Source organism: Dama dama, chromosome 21, assembly GCF_033118175.1.
Source record: "Dama dama isolate Ldn47 chromosome 21, ASM3311817v1, whole genome shotgun sequence".
NCBI lineage: Eukaryota > Metazoa > Chordata > Mammalia > Artiodactyla > Cervidae > Dama > Dama dama.
The window spans coordinates 16,923,136-16,943,272 of NC_083701.1; the positions used below are offsets into that span (position 1 = coordinate 16,923,136).

Consider the following 20,137-nt stretch of genomic DNA (forward strand, 5'->3'; position numbering starts at 1 on the left):
ATCTATCCTTCCTCCAGTTTCCACAACGGCCTCCCTAGTCCTGACCCTCTTCTGTCTGTATGCAGAGGCCTCTTTCCTTTGGTCTCCCCTCTGCCAATCACACTCCCACCTGCCAATCACAGTCCAAGGACACCCTACACAATGCTAGTTTCCCCACATCCTTCCCCTGTTTAAGAGCTTGACCCCAGAGGCCCCCATCCTTTTTTTTTTTTACTATAAGATTAAGCCCTAATGGGACTTCCCTGGTGGTCCAATGACTAAGACTCTGCACTCCCAATGCAGGGAGCCCAGGTTCGATCCCTGGTCAGGGAACTAGATCCCACAAGCCTCAACTAAACGTCCTGCCCGCCACAACAAAGACAGAAGATCCCGCATACCACAACTATGGCAGCCAAATAAATTTTTTAAAAGATGATTAAGCCCTAAATCTCATCTTGTCGAGGCTCTTACATTGTAAAGACACACCACATTCCAAAGACAGGCCACCCCATTACTTCCCCAGGCTCTCACTTCTATAATCCACTCAGCATCTCAGTCCTGAGACCAGCAGGAGAAGCAATGCTCTAATTCCGCCTTTGGATTTATTCCAATGTGACTGGATCTTCATCTCAGGGGGTAGCAATCCTGGAGTCAGACCCAGGTTCAGATGACATTCATCTGCGTGTTGACTGTGCTCCTTGGGGAACATTGCCCGCACCTGTTTCCTCATTTGAGAAATAGATAATAATAATCCCTACTTCATATGGTTGTTGTGAGGATGAATCATTTCATATACAGGCAGTAGCTTTGACCCGCACTGGTACAAACTGAGAGCCCAATAAATATTGGCTATCATGATGGGTTCCCACAAGGGGTTATTTTAAGATTCTTAAATTCAAGAGCGATCTATCTACTAAGAAGGTTTTTTCTCTGCATGAGCTCATGCTTTCTGAGCCTTTCTGCCCCTAGGCTGCAGCTCAAAGCCATATAAGGCACCAAAACACATTCCTCATGAGCACAGACAGCTCCTCAGCCAACCCTTGAAAGGTCCCACCTTTACCCACAGCAGCCAAATCAAAGGTTAGCACTGCTGAGCAGAAGGCTGAGATCGGTATGATAGGAAAACAATGGAGGCATGTTTCCCGGTTACTCAGTCTCTCTCAGCGTATGGATGTTGCTGTCAAGTTCTCTAGGTGTGTGTCACACATTCTGGCTTCCCGTGCTGCTGGTCCACCCCACTTTCACTCCAGAGAACACCTCAGGATGCAACTGTTAAAAGCTCTGCTTTGCTTATTAAAAAAAAAAAAAAAAAAAGGTCCTATGGGTAAATGTGTGAATGAGGGAAGGTGTGATTTATATATTTTTTAATTTTATTTATTATTTATTGTATTATTATTTTCAATATTTTAAATAAAATACTATTTATTTATTAATGAGTAAAATTCTTGATGGGGCTCACAACTTTTTTCCTTTTGATAGGGGTACAGTGTGAAATGGAGCAGGACCACATGGTCCTTGCCCCCCACCACCACCGTGTCCTCTGCATGCCTTTTGCCTGTGGGAAACTTTAGTCAAAGAATAAGTTTAATCAGAGAAATCAGAAATGTGGAAACAAAGGAAAACAGTCAAAGGAGACTAACTAATAGTAATGTTGTCATTAAACACAATCAAGGATCTTCAGTTCTTTCTCAAGGGCTATAGAGAATATTCTGACCTATATCCTGTGAGCTGTCCTATAGACACTAGAACAGCAGGTAGAAAAGTTAACTACATGATGACCAGACTACCCAGGATATGAGCTGCCACAATGCATTTTATTTTATTTTTTTTTATTAGTTGGAGGCTAATTACTTCACAACATTTCAGTGGGTTTTGTCATACATTGATATGAATCAGCCATAGATTTACACGTACTCCCCATCCCGATCCCCCCTCCCACCTCCCTCTCCACCCGATTCCTCTGGGTCTTCCCAGTGCACCAGGCCCGAGCACTTGTCTCACGCATCCCACCTGGGCTGGTGATCTGTTTCACCATAGATAGTATACATGCTGTTCTTTTGAAATATCCCACCCTCACCTTCTCCCACAGAGTTCAAAAGTCTGTTTTGTATTTCTGTGTCTCTTTTTCTGTTTTGCATATAGGGTTATCGTTACCATCTTTCTAAATTCCATATATATGTGTTAGTATGCTGTAATGTTCTTTATCTTTCTGGCTTACTTCACTCTGTATAAGGGGCTCCAGTTTCATCCATCTCATTAGGACTGGTTCAAATGAATTCTTTTTAACGGCTGAGTAATATTCCATGGTGTATATGTACCACAGCTTCCTTATCCATTCATCTGCTGATGGGCATCTAGGTTGCTTCCATGTCCTGGCTATTATAAACAGTGCTGTGATGAACATTGGGGTGCACATGTCTCTTTCAGATCTGGTTTCCTCAGTGTGTATGCCCAGAAGTGGTATTGCTGGGTCATATGGCAGTTCTATTTCCAGTTTTTTAAGAAATCTCCACACTGTTTTCCATAGTGGCTGTATTAGTTTGCCTTCCCACCAACAGTGTAAGAGGGTTCCCTTTTCTCCACACCCTCTCCAGCATTTATTGCTTGTAGACTTTTGGATAGCAGCCATCCTGACTGGCATGTAATGGTACCTCATTGTGGTTTTGATTTGCATTTCTCTGATACTGAGTGATGTTGAGCATCTTTTCATGTGTTTGTTAGCCATCTGTATGTCTTCTTTGGAGAAATGTCTGTTTAGTTCTTTGGCCCATTTTTTGACTGGGTCATTTATTTTTCTGGAATTGAGCTGTAGGAGTTGCTTGTATATTTTTGAGATTAATCCTTTGTCTGTTTCTTCATTTGCTATTATTTTCTCCCAATCTGAGGGCTGTCTTTTCACCTTACTTATAGTTTCCTTTGTAGTGCAAAAGCTTTTAAGTTTCATTAGGTCCCATTTGTTTAGTTTTGCTTTTATTTCCAATATTCTGGGAGGTGGGTCATAGAGGATCTTGCTGTGATTTATGTCGGAGAGTGTTTTGCCTATGTTCTCCTCTAGGAGTTTTATAGTTTCTGGTCTTACATTTAGATCTTTAATCCATTTTGAGTTTATTTTTCTGTATGGTGTTAGAAAGTGTTCTAGTTTCATTCTTTTACAAGTGGTTGACCAGTTTTCCCAGCACCACTTGTTAAAGAGGTTGTCTTTTTTCCATTGTATATCCTTGCCTCCTTTGTCAAAGATAAGGTGTCCATAGGTTCGTGGATTTATCTCTAGGCTTTCTATTCTGTTCCATTGATCTATATTTCTGTCTTTGTGCCAGTACCATACTGTCTTGATGACTGTGCCACAATGCATTTTAAAATACTTACTCATTTATTTGGCTGCGTTGGGTCTTAGTTGCGGCATGCAGAATTCTTTAGTTGCAAGGAAATGGGAACAAGTGCACCCCGGAACTGAAGATTAACTGCACCTAAAACAACCAAGATGATGCTAGTCAGACCAGTGATGACCAATTTGAAGAGGACTGTTAGAGATGACTGTGCTGTTTCTGCATGTGAACTCCCCTACTCTGTCTATAAAAGCCCTCACCCCCTGCTTGTCGGGGGCAGGGAGGGGGTGGCGGCGGGGGCGGGGCGGGGGTGGGAGTCGGCCTTTGGCCAGATATCTGCCACCCTTCCCCCAGTTGCCAGCATCTGAAATACAGTAAACTTTCCTTTCCACCAACCTGGCCTGTTTATTGGCTTTTGAGTGGCGAGCAGCCATGGTGAGCAGCCAGACCCCCATGCATACTTTTCCGTAACAAGTTGATTGACAATGTTGTCTTAGTTTCAGGACAGCAAAGGAGGCTCATGACTCTTAAAAACACAAAAGGATATATGATGGAGTTTCCCTTCTTCCTCTGATGCCAGCCACCCAGTTCTCCTCTCCAGAGGCCACTACTATCACCAGTTTCTTTGGGATATTGAAAATTCTTTTAGATGTTCTATACAAATACAAGCAAATATATACCTATTTTCTCTCTCTCTTTTTTTTTCTTTAACCAAGACACAAAGGTAGCAGATACATATATGTTCTAGGGTCCTTCCAAAGTAAAGATGGATTGAATTTTATCTGTTTTTAAATATTTATTCATTTATTTGGCTGTGCTGGGTCTTGGTTGCAGCATGCAGAATTCTTTGGTTGCAACATGCAAACTCTTAGTTGCTGCATGTGGGATCTGGTTCCCTAGCCAGGGATCAAACTCAGTCCCCTGCACTGGGAGCACAGAGTCTTAGCGCCTAGACCACCAGAGAAGTCCCTATTATTTTCTCTTTTAATACACACTTTTTCAATCGCTTTTTAAATTTAATTTTACTAAATATTTAATACATGTGAAAGAATATAATATAAACTTAAAGAGTAAAAACACTACCAGTCAGCTTAAGAAACATAAGCTTCATTTGTTTTCGTAGCTTCATGATGTTTTCTTCCATGTTGTTGTTCAGTTGCTAAGTCGCGTCCAACTCTTTGTGACTCCAAGAACGGCAGCACGCCAGGCTTCCCTGTCCTTCATTATTTCCTGGAGTTTGCTCAAACTAAAGTAAATTGAGTCAGTGATGCCATCCAACCATTTCATCCTCTGTCTTCCTCTTCCCCTGCCCTCAATCTTTCCCAGCATCAGGGTCTTTTCCAGAGAATCAGCTCTTCACATCAGGTGACCAAAGTAATGGCGCTTCAGCTTCAGGCCTTCCAATGAATATTCAGGGATTGATTGCTTTGATCTCCTTAGTGTCCAAGGAACTCTCAAGTGTCTTCTCCAGCGCCACAATTCGAAAGCATCAATTCTTCAGTGCTCAGTTTTCTTTATGGTCCAACTCTCACATCTGTACACAACTACTGGAAAAATCATAGCTTTGACTATACAGACTTTTGTTGGCAAAATGATGTCTCTGCTTTGCAATATGCTGTCTAGGTTTGTCATAGCTTTTCTTCCAAGGAACAAGTATCTTTTAATTTCATGGCTACACTCACCATATGCAGTGATTTGGGACTGCCTTCCACAGAGTTTGAAACAAATTGATTTTTTTTATGTTTGAAAATTTCCAAGATGCCTAGAAGTTTAATACTTGGCAACATCATTTAAGTTACAGAGCTAAGAGGTTGGGAAAGTGAAAGAATCATCACTTTAAAGTGACATTTTTTCAAAGGATGAGCTAAATATCATTTTTCTGTTTCACCCTGAGGTAATCACATAAAGCAACTCTTGGCTTTTCCTTCAATACTTGGTAAAGAGTCCAGGTACACACTTCATTCTGGCATAATTCCTGTAAGGGTTGATGTTATTCAGAACTGACCAAAATAATTATTTCCTGTAATGAGGTAATGATGTAATTAATCAAGTTCAGCAACAGTTTATTGTAATTCTGTTTACTTAAAAATGACTAATGCTTTAGGTATTTAAGAAGTGCATCTTGTGCTCCAAGTTTTGAAATAAAAGTCCTTGTGACATGTAAGTTCTCCTGACATTTAATAGCATCAGGAATAAGCAAGTTGACTATTAACTGAATTGTTTATCTGGAAATATAACCACTGTCAGATTATAAGGAACTATGAAATGGAATGTCACAGCCTCCGGAATTTGGCATTCCTGTAAATAAGTACAGTGAGTTAAAGTGACTTACTCCAATATTATAAAGCAATTATCCTCCAATTAAAAATAAATTTAAGAAAAACAATGAAGTGACTTACTTAAAGCCAACATTACTTATATGTATATACATATATGTGTATATATATTTATTATTTATTTACTTATTTGGGCTTCCCTGGTGGCTCAGATGTAAAGAATCTGTCTGCCAATGCAGCAGACGCAGGATCCCTGGGTCAGGAAGATCCTCTGGGGAAGGAAATGGCAACCCACTCCAGTATTCTTGCCTGGAGAATTCCACGGACAGAGGAGCCTGGTGTGCTGCAGTCCATGGGGCTGTAGAGAGTCAGACACGACTGAGCAACTAAACAGCAAGAGCAGCATTTATTTATTTGGCTGCTTTGGGTTTAGTTGCAGTACACAGGATCTCACGGCATCAAGCAGATCTTCCCTTGCAGTCCATGGGCTCTCTAGTTGTGGCTTATGGGCTTAGTTCCCCAACCAGGGATCAAACCTACATCCCTTGCATTGCAAAGTGGATTCTTAACCACTGGACCACCAGTGAAGTTCCAAAGCCAACATTACTTTTGATCACGAATCCACCTACAGCAAAAGGAGTAAGTCAGTGAGTTGGTACCCTAGGATTCTCTGGTTTTACCACGCTCCTCATAACCCAGAAGTAGCTGATCTTCTGGAAGGTAGAATAAATGGCCTGTCGAAGGCTTAGGCACAGCACCAGCAGAGAGACACCACCTGGTGATGCTGACCTCCTGTCCTCAAGAATGCAGTAAGCCATGATGGTGCTGCCAGAATTCCTGGCACCAAAGGATATGTGTGAAGCATCTCTGGCCGCTACACCCAATGATCCCCTCTCCAAATGTTTGCCTCCCTTCTCTGTGATTTGAATCAAACTCTTTTTGGCTTCAAGCAGCAAGAATGACTTCTGTTATCTGCAACTGAAGCCTGACTGGTATGCTTACTGAATCAACACCTCTCAGATAGGGCTCTGAACATCAGCCTTTTATGTGTGTGTGTGTGTGTGCGGGTGCGTGTGTGTGTGTGTGTGTAGGCTTCCTCTAGTTGCAGTGAATGGCGGCTAGGGCTCTGAACATCAGCCTTTTATGTGTGTGTGTGTGTGTGTGCGTGTGCATGCGTGTGTGTGTGTAGGCTTCCTCTAGTTGTGGTGAATGGCGGCTAGGGCTCTGAACATCAGCCTTTTATGTGTGTGTGTGTGTGTGTGTGTGTGCGTGCGTGCGCATGCGTGTGTGTGTGTGTGTGTGTGTGTGTGTGTAGGCTTCCTCTAGTTGCGGTGAATGGCGGCTACTCTCCAGTTGTGGTGCATGGACTTCTCATTTCAGTGGCTTCTCTTTTTGTGGAGCAGAGGCCCTAGGTGTGCAGGCTTCAGTGATTGTGGAGCTTAAGTTGCTCTGTGGCATTTGGGATCTTCCCAGGCTAGGGATCGAGCTGTTGTCCTTTGCCTTGGCAGAGAGATATTTAACCACTGGACCACCAGGGAAGAACAAAATAACTCTTTCTTAAATGAAGCAATGAAAGCCCAGAGAGGTTAAGTGACTTTCTCAAGGTCACTCAGCAAGTGACTAACAAAAGCACAATTATAATGGGGACTAAAGACTCAAACCTGATTTTTCCTGCATTCTGAGTGCAGGCACTAGGTCCCCTCTGTACCTGGCCCCAAGGAGGTCACACACAGCTCTGTACCCCATGGGCCTTGAGTGGAAAATGACTCATATATCACCCATGTTCCTAGAAATGGTGTCTGTCAGAACAATGTGACTTTATTAACATTTTTACCGTCAATTTCTTTCCAACGTTCTTCCCAGAAATTGCTCTAAAACTCCAGGTCCCCATGGAAACCATTGGAAAGACTGCCTATTGACTCTACGTGTGATGCTGCTACGACTGCTCCCTTGATAACAAACGGATGCTATTAAAAGCCTGGCTCAAATGGAAGCCTGCTATAGCTCATGGCGAGAGCCACATTCTTTTTGGACTGACAGGGCGAAAAGAAATAACCCTCTGATGCTAGGCTACGTGGTCAAGTTTAGAGGACAGAAGGAAAAAGTAATGCCTTCCCCAACCTTCACGAGCAGACACACAGGACAAGGCGCTTTCAATATATGTTTACAACTGGAGACTAGAGTGAAGAACCCACCAAGAGTGTCAGAGTGACGCCGATTAAATCAACTCACAATAATCTTTGCTATCTGCCATTTGTGATGTCCTTTCTAGACCAAAAAGTGAAAGAGTAGTGGAGTGGAGGCTTGAGAGACCAAAAAAGAAAAAAGGATAATACCATCTAAATAAGAATTATATACCTTTTCTAAACAGTACAGTACTGTTTGCAAAAGGACAGTACAATCTGAAAATGGAACAGAACCTGGTCAAAAGGAAGAATGCAAAGAGCAAGAATTTAGCAACAATTTTCTGGCATTACCCAGAGATCAGGTGGGGTGGGGGGGAACCCTGATCTTCCAGACCCCTGAGGTAGTAGGGATTGCTCCTTCATTAAATGTTCCAGGCATGTTTGTTGGGCACCTACACAGTGGCAGACAACATGCTAGGCAAGGCAGAGAGAGCTCACAGTCTAGTGACGGGAGATAAAAACAGACTTTACACAAATAAATATAGCAAATCACTTCAGTTAAGTGATAACTGCTGGGAAGGGGGAGGTGGTGAAGCAGTCTGATACTTACTGGGGCGGGCAGCTTCTGACACGTGACCAGGAAAGGATTAGCTCAACTGTCAGGGAGCCGACAGCCAAGAGAAAATATGAAGGGGCAGAAAAGGGGTCAAATTAGAGCAAATAGCATGTGAGGTCCCTAAGGAAGGAATGAGTTCCTCCTTCTTAGGAATAGCAAACTCACCAGTGAGGCACGACAGGAAACGGCCAGGAGCAGGGGCGCTGGAATCACAGAGGCAGTCATGTCCAGGCCCTACAGGGCATTGTGGGCGAGAGTAAGAACAGTGGATTTGATCTTTTCCCCTTTTTTTAAACACTGATTTTTTTTTTTAAGCATGCTCACTTATTTATTTATGCTTGGCTCTGCTGGTCTTCATTGCTATGAACAGGCTTTCTCTAGTTGCAGCAGCAGGGGCTACTCTCTAGTTGCTGTGTGTGGGCTTCTCATTGTGGGGGCTTCTCCTGTTGTAAAGCACAGGCTCTAGAGAGCAGACTTCAGTATGACGCACGGGTTTAGCTGCTCCGTGGCATGTGGGATCTTCCAAGACCCGGGATCTTGCCTGTGTCCCCTGCATTGGCAGGCGGAGTCTTAACCACTGGGCCACCAGGGAAGTCCTGAATCTTATCTTAAGTATATGTTGAAGCTAGTGTGAAGTCCTGGTAGTGGTGGTTGTTTCGAAACAAGGAAGTGAGATCATCTGTTTATATGTTTAAAAGACCACTCTGGCTGCTTTGTGGAGAAAACACTGAACGGTGGGAAGGGGACAAAGGAAAAAGCAGGGAGTCCATTAGGGGTGGTGCCTAGACTTCTCTAAGACCTGGATGAAACATAGCCAGCGCAAAGCTTCCCCATCTGTGGATTTCAATCTGCAATCTTCCATCGGTGGTTGGTTGAGTCCACTGATGTGGAACCCACAGTTGCTGAGGGCCGGCTGTATGACACCATTTTATATAAGGAACTTGAACATCCAAGGGGCTTGGTATCCATAGGGGTCCAGGAACCAATTCCCCATGGGAATCAAAGGATGACTATCCCTCTGGGGTATCCAACTTTCTTTCCTCCAGTCGATGCTGAGGAAGGTGGTATGAACTGATGGATGGATCTAGTCAAGAACACAGAAGTGTTCACCCTGAGTGAGAATGGTGGGCCTGAAGGACAGGTCTCTGATGTCCCTCGAGGTCTCTCTGAAGGGCTAGAAGTGGTAAATTTGTTCATCATGAAGGAAGAATTTGATGATGGCCATGATCAGGGCAGCCCCTCTTGACCCATATCCCACTTCAGGACAGCCCCACTTCTCTATTCCTTTCATCAGACCATTCTGCCTCCTGCCTCCCCTTCTCTCCTAAACCCATTTCAAGGAGGCTTTCATCCCCACCGCTCCTCTGAACTTGCTCTGAAGACATTTGCCAAGGCTGGTGGTCATCTCAGTCCTCAGCTTACTCAATTGATCAGCAACATCTGACTCCCTCTTGAATTATTCTTCTCTGAGCTTTCCTATCTTCTCCCCCTCCCTACCCTGACCAGCCCCTCCTTCCATCCTCTTTCTGGAGTCCCTTCATCTCCTGACCTCTAAGTATAAAAGCTCCCAGGACTAGGGCCCCCACATCTTCAGTCTACACTCCTTCAGTCAATGATCTCATTGAGTCCTGTGCTTTTATATACTATTAACTGAAGTCTCCCCACTTTATATTTCCAGCCTGAACCTCTCCCCTGAATGCCTTTATCCAACTATTTGACATCTCTTCTGAGACATCTAACCAGCATCTCAAATTTAAGATGCCCAAAATAAAACTTGATTCTCCTCAACACTCCTCCTCCCCAAGATTTCTCCACCTACCATCTTCCCCAACTCGGTAAGTAGCCACCATTCTTCCACACACAGTGTGTGTCCACTGCCCATCTTCTCCACCAGAATGTGGTCTCCATGAGTGCAGGAGCTTGTTTTCTTCACTGCTCAATCACCAGGGCAGGAATGCTGCTCGGCACATAGTAAGGGCTACTTGTTGGATGAAACACTTCCTCAAGGAAGCCTCCCAGTCCCCTTTAACCAGATAATTTCCCCCATTACACATTCTCATGGGGCTTCCCAAGTGGCTCAATGGTAAAGAATCCGCCTACCAAGCAGGAGCTGCAGGTTCAATCCCTGAGTCCTTGGGAAGATCCTCTGGAGAAGGAAACGGCAACCCACTCCAGTATTTTTGCCTGGGAAATCCCATGGACAGAGGCACCTGGCAAGCTACAGTCTATGGGGTCGCAAGGAGTCCAACACGGCTGAGCGACTGAGCATGCACGCACGCGTGCTCACACATCCTGAGAACAGCTACCTCTCTGTGACAGCACTCTCACAGATGCAATCGCACAGTCATTTGATTGCTGCTACTCTCCATCATGAGTCTATAAGCTCCAGACGAGCAGAAGCTACTCGGGTTTCAGTTACCAGCATCTATCCTGGGGCCTAAGGTTATAGAGTAGGCCCTCAATAGGTTAAAAACAATAATATTGGTGTTTTTTTTCAATATTTACTTGGCTGTGCTGAGTCTTAACTGCAGCACACAGGATCTTCACCCTTTGTGGCAACATGCAGGATTTTTAATTGCAGTGTGAGAACTCTTAGTTGCAGCATGTGGGATCTAGTTCCCTGAACAGGGATTGAACCCAGGCCCCCTGCATTGGGAGCTCAGGGTCTTAGCCACTGGACCACCAAGTAAGTCCCTAGAGATTGTTAAATGAATAAACAGATAATATAGGCTAGGGGTTCTCTCTCCAGAAAAATACACTCATATACACTCTCAGTGTGTGTTAGGACTCCAGGTTAGGGACCCTTTACATTCAGGTTGCTCTTACAAAATGCCACAGACTGGGTAGTTAATAAGCCTCAGTAATCTATTACTCGCGGTTCTAGAGGCTGCAAGTCCAATCAGGGTGCCAGCATGGTTGGCTAAAATCACAGGTTACAGGTTTGTCATTGTATCCTCACATGGCAGAAGGGGCTAGGGCACTTTAGGGGATTTCTTTGATAAGGCCACTAATCCCCTTCATGAGAGCCCCACATTCCTAATCTTTTTAAAAAAATACTTATTTTATTTGGCTGTGCCAGGTCTTAGTTGCAACACAGGTCTTGATCTTCACCACAGCATATGGAATCTACAGTTGCAGCACGTGGCATCTTTACTTGTGGCATGTGGAATCTTTTAGTTGAGGCACTCAGGATATTTAGTTGTGGTATGCGGGATCTAATTCCTCAACAAGGGATCAAACCCAGGCTCCCTGCATTGGAAGCAAAAAATCTTAGCCATTGGACCACCAGGGAAGTCCCCCCACCCGTCTCCTAATCTCTAATCTCCCTCACACACACAGATACATGCCACCTCCTAATACCATTGCCTTTGGGGGTCAAGATTATACCATATGAGTTCAGGGAGTGGATTGGGGGAGATACAGATATTCAGGGCATAGCATCCTTGCTGAATTCCAACAGGCTAAAGCTACTATGCAGTTCACCAGGGTGAAATACAGTGATATTGTTCCTTCTCTACGTCTGTTTGGTCAAGGCACACAGGGAAGTATTGATAGATATTCTGACGAAATGTTCTCATTAGCTGGGGTATTTCTGAACACTCTTCTCAGAAATGGCACAAACAATCACATCCAAACAGGATCAGGAGGGAAAACAGGGGGACAAAGGGCAAAAGAATAGGCCGAGATAATCCCTCCCGCAGAGCATTCCCGTCATTTCTCTGCCAAGAGAAAAAAACAGTAGTAACAGTTGTTTGCCTCACAACTCATCGACCAACTGTGGCTGCTTTATGTGCACAATTACACACCATTTCATTGATTTTATAACAAGCAGCGCTACTGGAAACACACTGAGAGAACCTCATAAATATAGATACATTCATGCAGCAAATGCTCACGGAGCATCTATTGTCTGCCACACGCTGAAAGACAAACAGAATGGGGGACTACTTAGCACTTTTTGTCCACAGAGTATCAGAAGCTGATCTGGAATAGTTATAACACAGCCTCAACACCACACTGCAGTTATAACTAGACAGCTTCTTTCACTCGGGTCCTATGAAGGCGACAAAAGGACTTGCTTAGAGAAATTGTCATTAACCTCCAGAATGAATGATATAGTCAGCTCAGTTGGTAAAGAATCTGCCTGCAATGCGGGAGACCTGGGTTCGATCCCTGGGTTGGGAAGATCCCCTGGAGAAGGGAAAGGCTACCCACTCCAATATTCTGGCCTGGAGAATTCCATCGACTGTATACTCCATGGGGGCGCAAAGAGTCGGATACAACTGAGCAAATTTCACTTTCAAATACGTACACCTGTAACCAAGCACCACACAGAAGAGGCAGTGGTGCTAACGTGAGTCTCCGGCTCTCGCCCACTGAAGAGCTGACAGTAACCCCTAACCAGGGGAACCAAGTGAATGATTCTGGCCCAGTCTGGATTTGTTTTTCCGGTCCTAGGGATGCTCATGTGTTCCCAAATTTTCTGGTTCTGTAACATCTGTACTAGAATAATCACTTCTTCCTTCAAGATCCTTTTAAGTAACTACAGAAAAGTTCTTCATTTTGGCTTGCATACAATGTTTGTTCAAAGAGAAATCTCTAAGTGCCAAGTCTTTACCAAAAGATTGCTATACAACAGGCTCCTCCAAGGTTCGCCCTCTGCTTTACAAGCGAATGAGAGTGAGGTAATAAAAGACATACTAAAAAAAAAAAAAAAAAAAACTAAAAAAAAAAAAAAAAAAAAAGACATACTAAAAAAGGACAGAGGTTCTGTCCCTTGAACCTGAGCATTCTCCACTGTCTTCTCTTATAGGGCAGTTCTGTCTTATTCATCAGGGCCTAGCTTTGCAAATGGTAGGCATGTGATACACCCTGGGTGGGTGGATGGACGGACGGATGGAGGAAGGGAAGGAGGGATGGAACCTGTCACCTTGTAACTTCTAACTCTTCTCCAAAATGTATTCAAGGCAAATGACCGCGGCTTCCTCTTCCCTGAATGGTAAGTACCTGGTATGTCCCAGGCTTCTAAACATCAGTGACGACAAACCTGTCACTTTTATAGTAATTCCAAATCTTGATGATTTAAGCACATATTCACCATCACTAGGTCCAGCTTTTTAATAACCATTCTCCACCAACAATTTCTGTGCATTGTCAGGGGTTCTTGCTATTATAAACCGAACGTAAGCAAGCCCCCCACTAGCTCATCAATCCTATGTAAGGTCATTTTCTACTTCAAAGTCCTGATGAGGTGCAGAAAGCCTTGGCCGCCTCACCCTCACAAGGACCCCCACTTCCCACCGGCACCCACTGACCCCACTCCCTTCCACCTGGTTCACTGCGGCTATGCCCCACCTCACAGGGCTACCAAAATTCATCACCGACCTAGAGTCGACCGTTGACTGACCAGCCTGAACCATTGACCAAGGCTTCACTGATGAGGTGGAAACGACCGCTAATTCACACATGGAGAACACAGACTTTTCACTCTGTCTGCTGAGGTGTAATTAAACAACACCCCGAGTTCTGAAGAAGTCACTGAGGCCACCACTGATTACAATTCTCTTCACACAGAGAACTCTGAAGAAAATTATGACGACATCACTGCTGATTTTTCCAAAGAACCCATGACTGAACCCCTAGATAAACCCAGCATCTTCATGGGAAGAAACAAGTCTGGCTCAGTGTTTTGTTTTTTCGAAAATGAAGCAAATTCTCCATTAGCTGTGACCATCACTCTGCTAACCCCAACTTTGTACAGAGATTCTGAGCCTCTAAACAAATCCGTGCTGTGCTGGGCTTAGTCACTCAGTCGTGTCCGACTCTCTGCAACCTCGTGGACTGTAGCCCACCAGGCTTCTCTGTCCACTGGGGATTCTCCAGACAAGAATATTGGAGTGGGTTGCCATGCCCTCCTCTAGGGGATCTTCCCAATCCAGGGATCGAACCCAGGTCTCCCACACTGCAGGCTGATCCTTTACCATCTGGGCCACCAGGGAAGCCCAAGAATACTGGAGTGGGTAGCCTATCTCTTCTCCAGGGGGAACTTCCCAACCCAGAAATCGAACTGGGGTCTCCTGCATTGCAGGGGGGATTCTATACCAGCCGAGCTACCAGGGAAGCCTGTGAACAAGCCTACCACTCCTTAATAGGAGCTTGAATAATCGCAAAAAAGAGTAGTGAGACATACAGTATGAGGACAAACAGAATAGCAGGAATTATACCCAGACAGAAGAGGGGCCTCATATGCCCCCTTTTAATGTGGGCTCAATAGATGTCCACTTGAACTGAAGAGCAACTCCCTAAAAACTGTGAAACAGTTTCACAGAAAATAAGAGCCACAGCCTCAGGCTTTATCATGCTTCTATTCTGTTGCTCTGAGTCAACCACTCAAATCCCAGTGGAGGCCAGTTCTCCTTTGACGCCCAAGACCAGCTACTTTCAAGGCTGCCCAGGGCCGAACTGGGCCCCTAGTGACACAGTTCATTCCCTTCATTACCAGAGGACAGAGCTTCCAAGAGGGTGGGAGTGGGGCCGAGGGTGCGCTGCACGAAGGGGAGCAGTGAGGAACATGCCCCATGCTGTCTGTGCCACCCGTGGTCCCTCTAACCACCAGGCCTCCGTTGCCCAGTCTGGTCCACTCAGCTGGGTGTCTTCCTCACTCCGGCTGACTCTCTCTCAGGAATCTGTTTTCCTCTCCTCTGGCTCAGAGGGTTCAGAGGCCTCCTAGTTCATCAGACAAGCCTGCACATAGCTAAACTGTAAATAAAGGCAAGATTCACTTGGCTTCCTTCCCACAAGGCTCTCGAACCTCATGCAAAAGGTATGGATGGACAGCAGTGTTCCTGAACATTCTGTGAAAAGCAATAATCCCACAAACACTGTAGGACACTGAAGGGGCAGCTTGCGTGAGAACACCATGGATCTAACTCCACCTGGAACATCAGTCTTATTTCCAACCCTGTAGAAATACCCTGATAAGTCTTAAATGGGCAGTGGTGGTGGCTAAACTGCAGAATCAAGGTGCATCAATAACTCTGTGACTTAAAAAGGTACACGAGTGTGTCTCTTAAGGAAGCATTCTACAACACACTCTTCAGGCAGGCCTGCAGCTCAGCTCCATGGGGTCATTCAGGAATCCAGGCTGAAGTGGCTTTGCCATCTTCAGTGGGTGGCTTCCAAGGTCATCCTAGTCACCTCTCATATCGAGAGGGTAACAGGCAGGAAGGCCAGGGGTCTCCAAACACAGGAAACAGGCTGCAAGTGTCAGACATTTTTTATCTGTCTCTTAAGTGGCAGGAGGAAACAAACAAGTGTTAAATTTTTTTCCCCTTCTCTATACAAATTTAAAATTCTGTGTTGCCATAACGACATCCAGCTCCACCAGAACTTAACTTTTCTCAAACCTTGAGCTAACCAATGTGCTTTTCTCATGAAAATGTTTGTCTTAAGCTATGTTAATGTACTATGTATTTACCCTAGACTGTCTTCAAGTCAGTTCTGAATAAGACTCAAGCAACTTGACAAACCAGTATTTTTTACTCTTACATTGTTCTCCTAATCTATGTTAATGAAAATACATATTGCTTGGAAATCTGCCTTCCTTCAAGATTCATGTCAATTGTCTTATGGCCCAGGATGACTCACCTGGTGCTAATGTTATCTCAATGCATATTGTGGGGGAGGGGCCTGGTGCCATTCTCTGAGTTTTGAGACATTTCCTTTCCCTACTTAGCAGACTGCTAGTAGGTATATAACATCCAGCTAAAGACTAGCAGAGGGGCACTCTTTCTGCCCCCTTCTGATGTCTATGTCAGAAGTTTTCTCTATCTCTTTTATACTTTAATAAAAACTTGATTACACAAAAGCTCTGAACAATCAAGTCTCACTGGCCCTGGATTGAATTCTTCTCCTCTGGAGGCCAAGAATCCTGGCCTCTTTCGTGGTTTAGCAACAACCTTTCAATATCATGCAGTAGGCAAGGGGGAGAGATGTGAAGGAGGGGACGGACAATGTTTCACAAGTCAGCCCTGTAAGTGGCATGCACCCCCCTCCCCTTAGATCCCAAGGTGAGAACCTGGGTCACATGGCAACACCTAGCCGCAAAGGGCACTGGGAAATGTAGTCTCTGGCAGAGCAGCTACAACTCCGAGACTCTAGAACAGGGGACAGCAAACTATAGCCCAATGGTCAAACCCTCCAGCCCCCAGATTTTACAAAGTTTTATGGAGCACAGCCACACCCACTCATTTACACACTGTCTATGGCTGCTTACCTGCTAGGAAGGCCAAGGCTCAGCTGAGCAGTTAGTTATGGATGAGACCTTGTAGCCTGCAAAACCTAAAATAGTTACTATTTGGCCCTTTATATTAATAGAAAACATTTGTATCCCCTTTTCTAGAAAAAAAAGAATGGATTCAGTGGGACAAGTAGCTGTCTACACTTTAAAAACTTATCTCAAAAACTGCTATAAAGATGCATAGCCAAAAATACTCCCTGAACTTTTTTTTTTTTGGTTGTACCAAGAGACTAAAACAACTTCAGGACTCTTAAATTATGAACCATGCACACCACAGACTGCAATATATCCTTTAAAAGGAATGAGGAAGTTCAGCATGTACTGATTGGGAAATATCCAAATATATTAACTTTTAAAAGATGCAGAATGGTACTTTTAGAATGTTACCATTTGTGGAAGAAAACAAAAACCAGAATACATAATAACTAATAATAATAATACACAATAATTAATACATTAAACATATATGCTTTCATGGGCACTAAAACATTCCCGCAAGGCCAAAAAAGAAACAGAAAACACGTTACTTCTGGAGGTAGGGAAATCAGAAGGGAAATTTAAGGTGAGAATGGGAGGGAAGAGTACTATCATATATCTTTCCCTTCTCTTTTGGATTTGTACAATGTGCATGTACCATCTATTTTTAAATAATTTAATTATTCGCCAGTGAAAAGAAATGAAGCACTAACACACCCTACAACATGACCGAGTCTTGAAACCATGATGCTCGGTGAAAGCAGCCAGTCCCCAAAGGCCACACGGTATCTTATTTCATGTATGTGAAATATCCAGAAGACAAAGAAAAAGTAGATTAGTGGCTGCCTGGGGTGGAGGGAGGGGAAATGGAGAGTGACAGCTAAGGGGTGCAGGGATCCTTTTGGGAGTAAGGAAAGTGTTCTGAAATTGACACACAACTCCGAACAAATTAAAAGCCATGAGACTGTACACTTGAAAAGGGTAAATTGCTTATTATTTGAACTCCATCTCAAGAAAGCTATTGAGAGGCTTTCCTGGTGGCTCAGTGGTAAAGAATCTGCCTGCCAATGCAGGAGACTTGGGTTTGATTCCTGCATGGGAAAGAGAGCCTGGAAAAGGAAATAGCAACCCACTCCAGTATTCTTGTCTGGAGAGTTCCATGGACAAAGGACCCTGGCAGGCTTCAGTCCATAGGGTCATAAAAGTCAAACACAACTTAGCGACTAAACAACAATTAAAAATTAATTAATTTTTAATTTAAAACCACAGAGTTTGTCTTTACTTCCACTGCTAGTGAGCCTTTCTTCTGAAAGACACAATCATTTGTAAAAGCCATGGTTATACCCACAATCAGCTATAGTCAGTTCTACTGACCTGGGAGCCATTTTATATCATGTAATTGCTTCCCTGTCAAGATTCCCAGAGATGTCTTATTTCTCTTATTTTCAGAGTCAACTACAAATTCTACTTTCAGTTCAGTTCAGTTCAGTCGCTCAGTCGTGTCCGACTCTTTGCGACCCCATGAATCACAGCACGCCCAGGCCTCCCTGTCCATCACCAACTCCCGGAGTTTACTCAAACTCATGCCCATTGAGTCGGTGATGCCATCCAACTATCTCATCCTCTGTCGTCCCCCTCTCCTCCTGCCCCCAATCCCTCCCAGCATCAGGGTCTTTTCCAACAAGTCAACTCTTCGCATGAGGTGGCCAAAGTATTGGAGTTTCAGCTTCAGCATCAGTCCTTCCAATGAACACCCAGGACTGATCTCCTTTAGGATGGACTGGTTGGATCTCCTTGCAGTCCAAGGGACTCTCAAGAGTCTTCTCCAACACCACAGTTCAAAAGCATCAATTTTTCGGCACTCAGCTTTCTTCACAGTCCAACTCTCACATCCATACATGACCACTGGAAAAACCATAGCCTTGACCAGACGGACCTTTGTTGGCAAAGTAATGTCTCTGCTTTTTAATATGCTATCTAGGTTGGTCATAACTTTCCTTCCAAGGAGTAAACGTCTTTTAATTTCATGGCTGCAGTCACCATTCGCAGTGATTTTGGAGCCCAAAAAAATAAATTCTACTTTTTAGTCCCCTGCATTTCTTGAAAGTTCCTCTTTCCACAGCATTTATCAGTATTTATTCAGTTCTCTCACACACGCTAAGGATAAAGAAAAGCGAATCTGACCTCAGAGAAAAAGAAAAGCATAGAGAGACAATGGTTACAGTTTTCTGACAAAATCAACCGTTCTGAAGAAAAATTCTTGCGAGGGAAGCTATCCATCAGTGAGAAGTGACAGCACTCCTCCTCACACAAGCTGGAGAGGAAAAGGAACCTTCTGGTCTGTGTAACCAGCAAGTTCAAAGGCTGGGGCTGGCTTGAAGCCCAGGAAGATGCAGGCCCTGAGAAATGCCCCGGGCGCCTGCTCTGCTGGGCTGCAGTGAGCAGTTAGGCCCTTCTCCTGCAGTCAGCATGCCCCCCAGCAGCCCCAAACTCCCAGGCCCCTGGCCCAGTAGTCCTGAAGGAGCGAGAACGTCTCTCTCTGAATGTCAACACAGCAATTCCAGAGAACCCTGGGACAGGTCACTCTTAGACTTGTCCAGGGCTGGAGTCCACGCCTGGTCCAGCTTAGGCTACATGCCTTTATTTATGGCCATGGGGACTCTATGAAATATGCGAAGAAGTTTCTCAAAGGGTACTGCAGGAGTGGTAGGTAGAAAAAAACAAATGCCCTCTACTTCCTCCAGCAAGTCATGACAACGGCCACTGGATATGTTGACAAAACCTATAAAGTTTGCTCACCACACTGATTAGAAGTAGGGGGTTTTCAATTTCAAGGCAAGGTGGTTGGAAAGTTCAAACTTCACACACACAGATTGCCTGACTGGTCTGCACCAGACATAATTTTAAATACCAGATTGGAAACCTGCTCACTAATTGGCAAGGGGGAAAAAACCTTCAGAGATGCAATTTATAAATCAGATCACAATCCTTTGTTCCCTCTGAATGTTTCTGCTCAAGGCAAGTATTTCTGGAGTCCAACCTGCCAAAACTTATCTTCTTTATTACAATAGTCACATACTTTTTAAATGACCATCTGAAACTCAACAAAGTCATCCAAGTATACGGTCTATATTGAACTCTAATTTATAAACATAATATAGGCTGTATTTATGTTCCTCTTACCAGAGCTGATTCACTTTCTCTCAGCATCTTCCAGGTCAGCTGAACCAGCTGGATACGTGGTATTTCCTGAGACTGATTCTCGAGGAAATGACTGCAGGTGTCCCTCCAAAACACAAGGCAGGGGATGTGAATGGAAGTTTGTTAGTAAGCAGAAAGTGAAGTCGCTCAGTCGTGTCCGACTCTTAGCGACCCCATGGACTGCAGCCTACTAGACTCTTCCGTCCATGGGATTTTCCAGGCAACAGTACTGGAGTGGGTCGCCAGTGCCTTCTCCATTTCTATTTATCTATTTCTTGGTAAGCAGAAAACACACCTAAGAGCAAACACTTGCATAGCCCTATTATAAGAAATGTGCT

At 44.3% G+C, this 20,137-nt stretch overlaps 1 non-coding gene across 1 annotated transcript; it reads left to right on the forward strand.

The window, feature by feature from the left end:
- Window positions 1–239: 239 nt before the first annotated feature.
- On the forward strand, window positions 240–312 carry TRNAG-CCC (transfer RNA glycine (anticodon CCC)). The gene has a single exon. It is a non-coding gene; the product is annotated as a tRNA-Gly (tRNA).
- The last annotated feature ends 19,825 nt before the right edge of the window (window positions 313–20,137 follow it).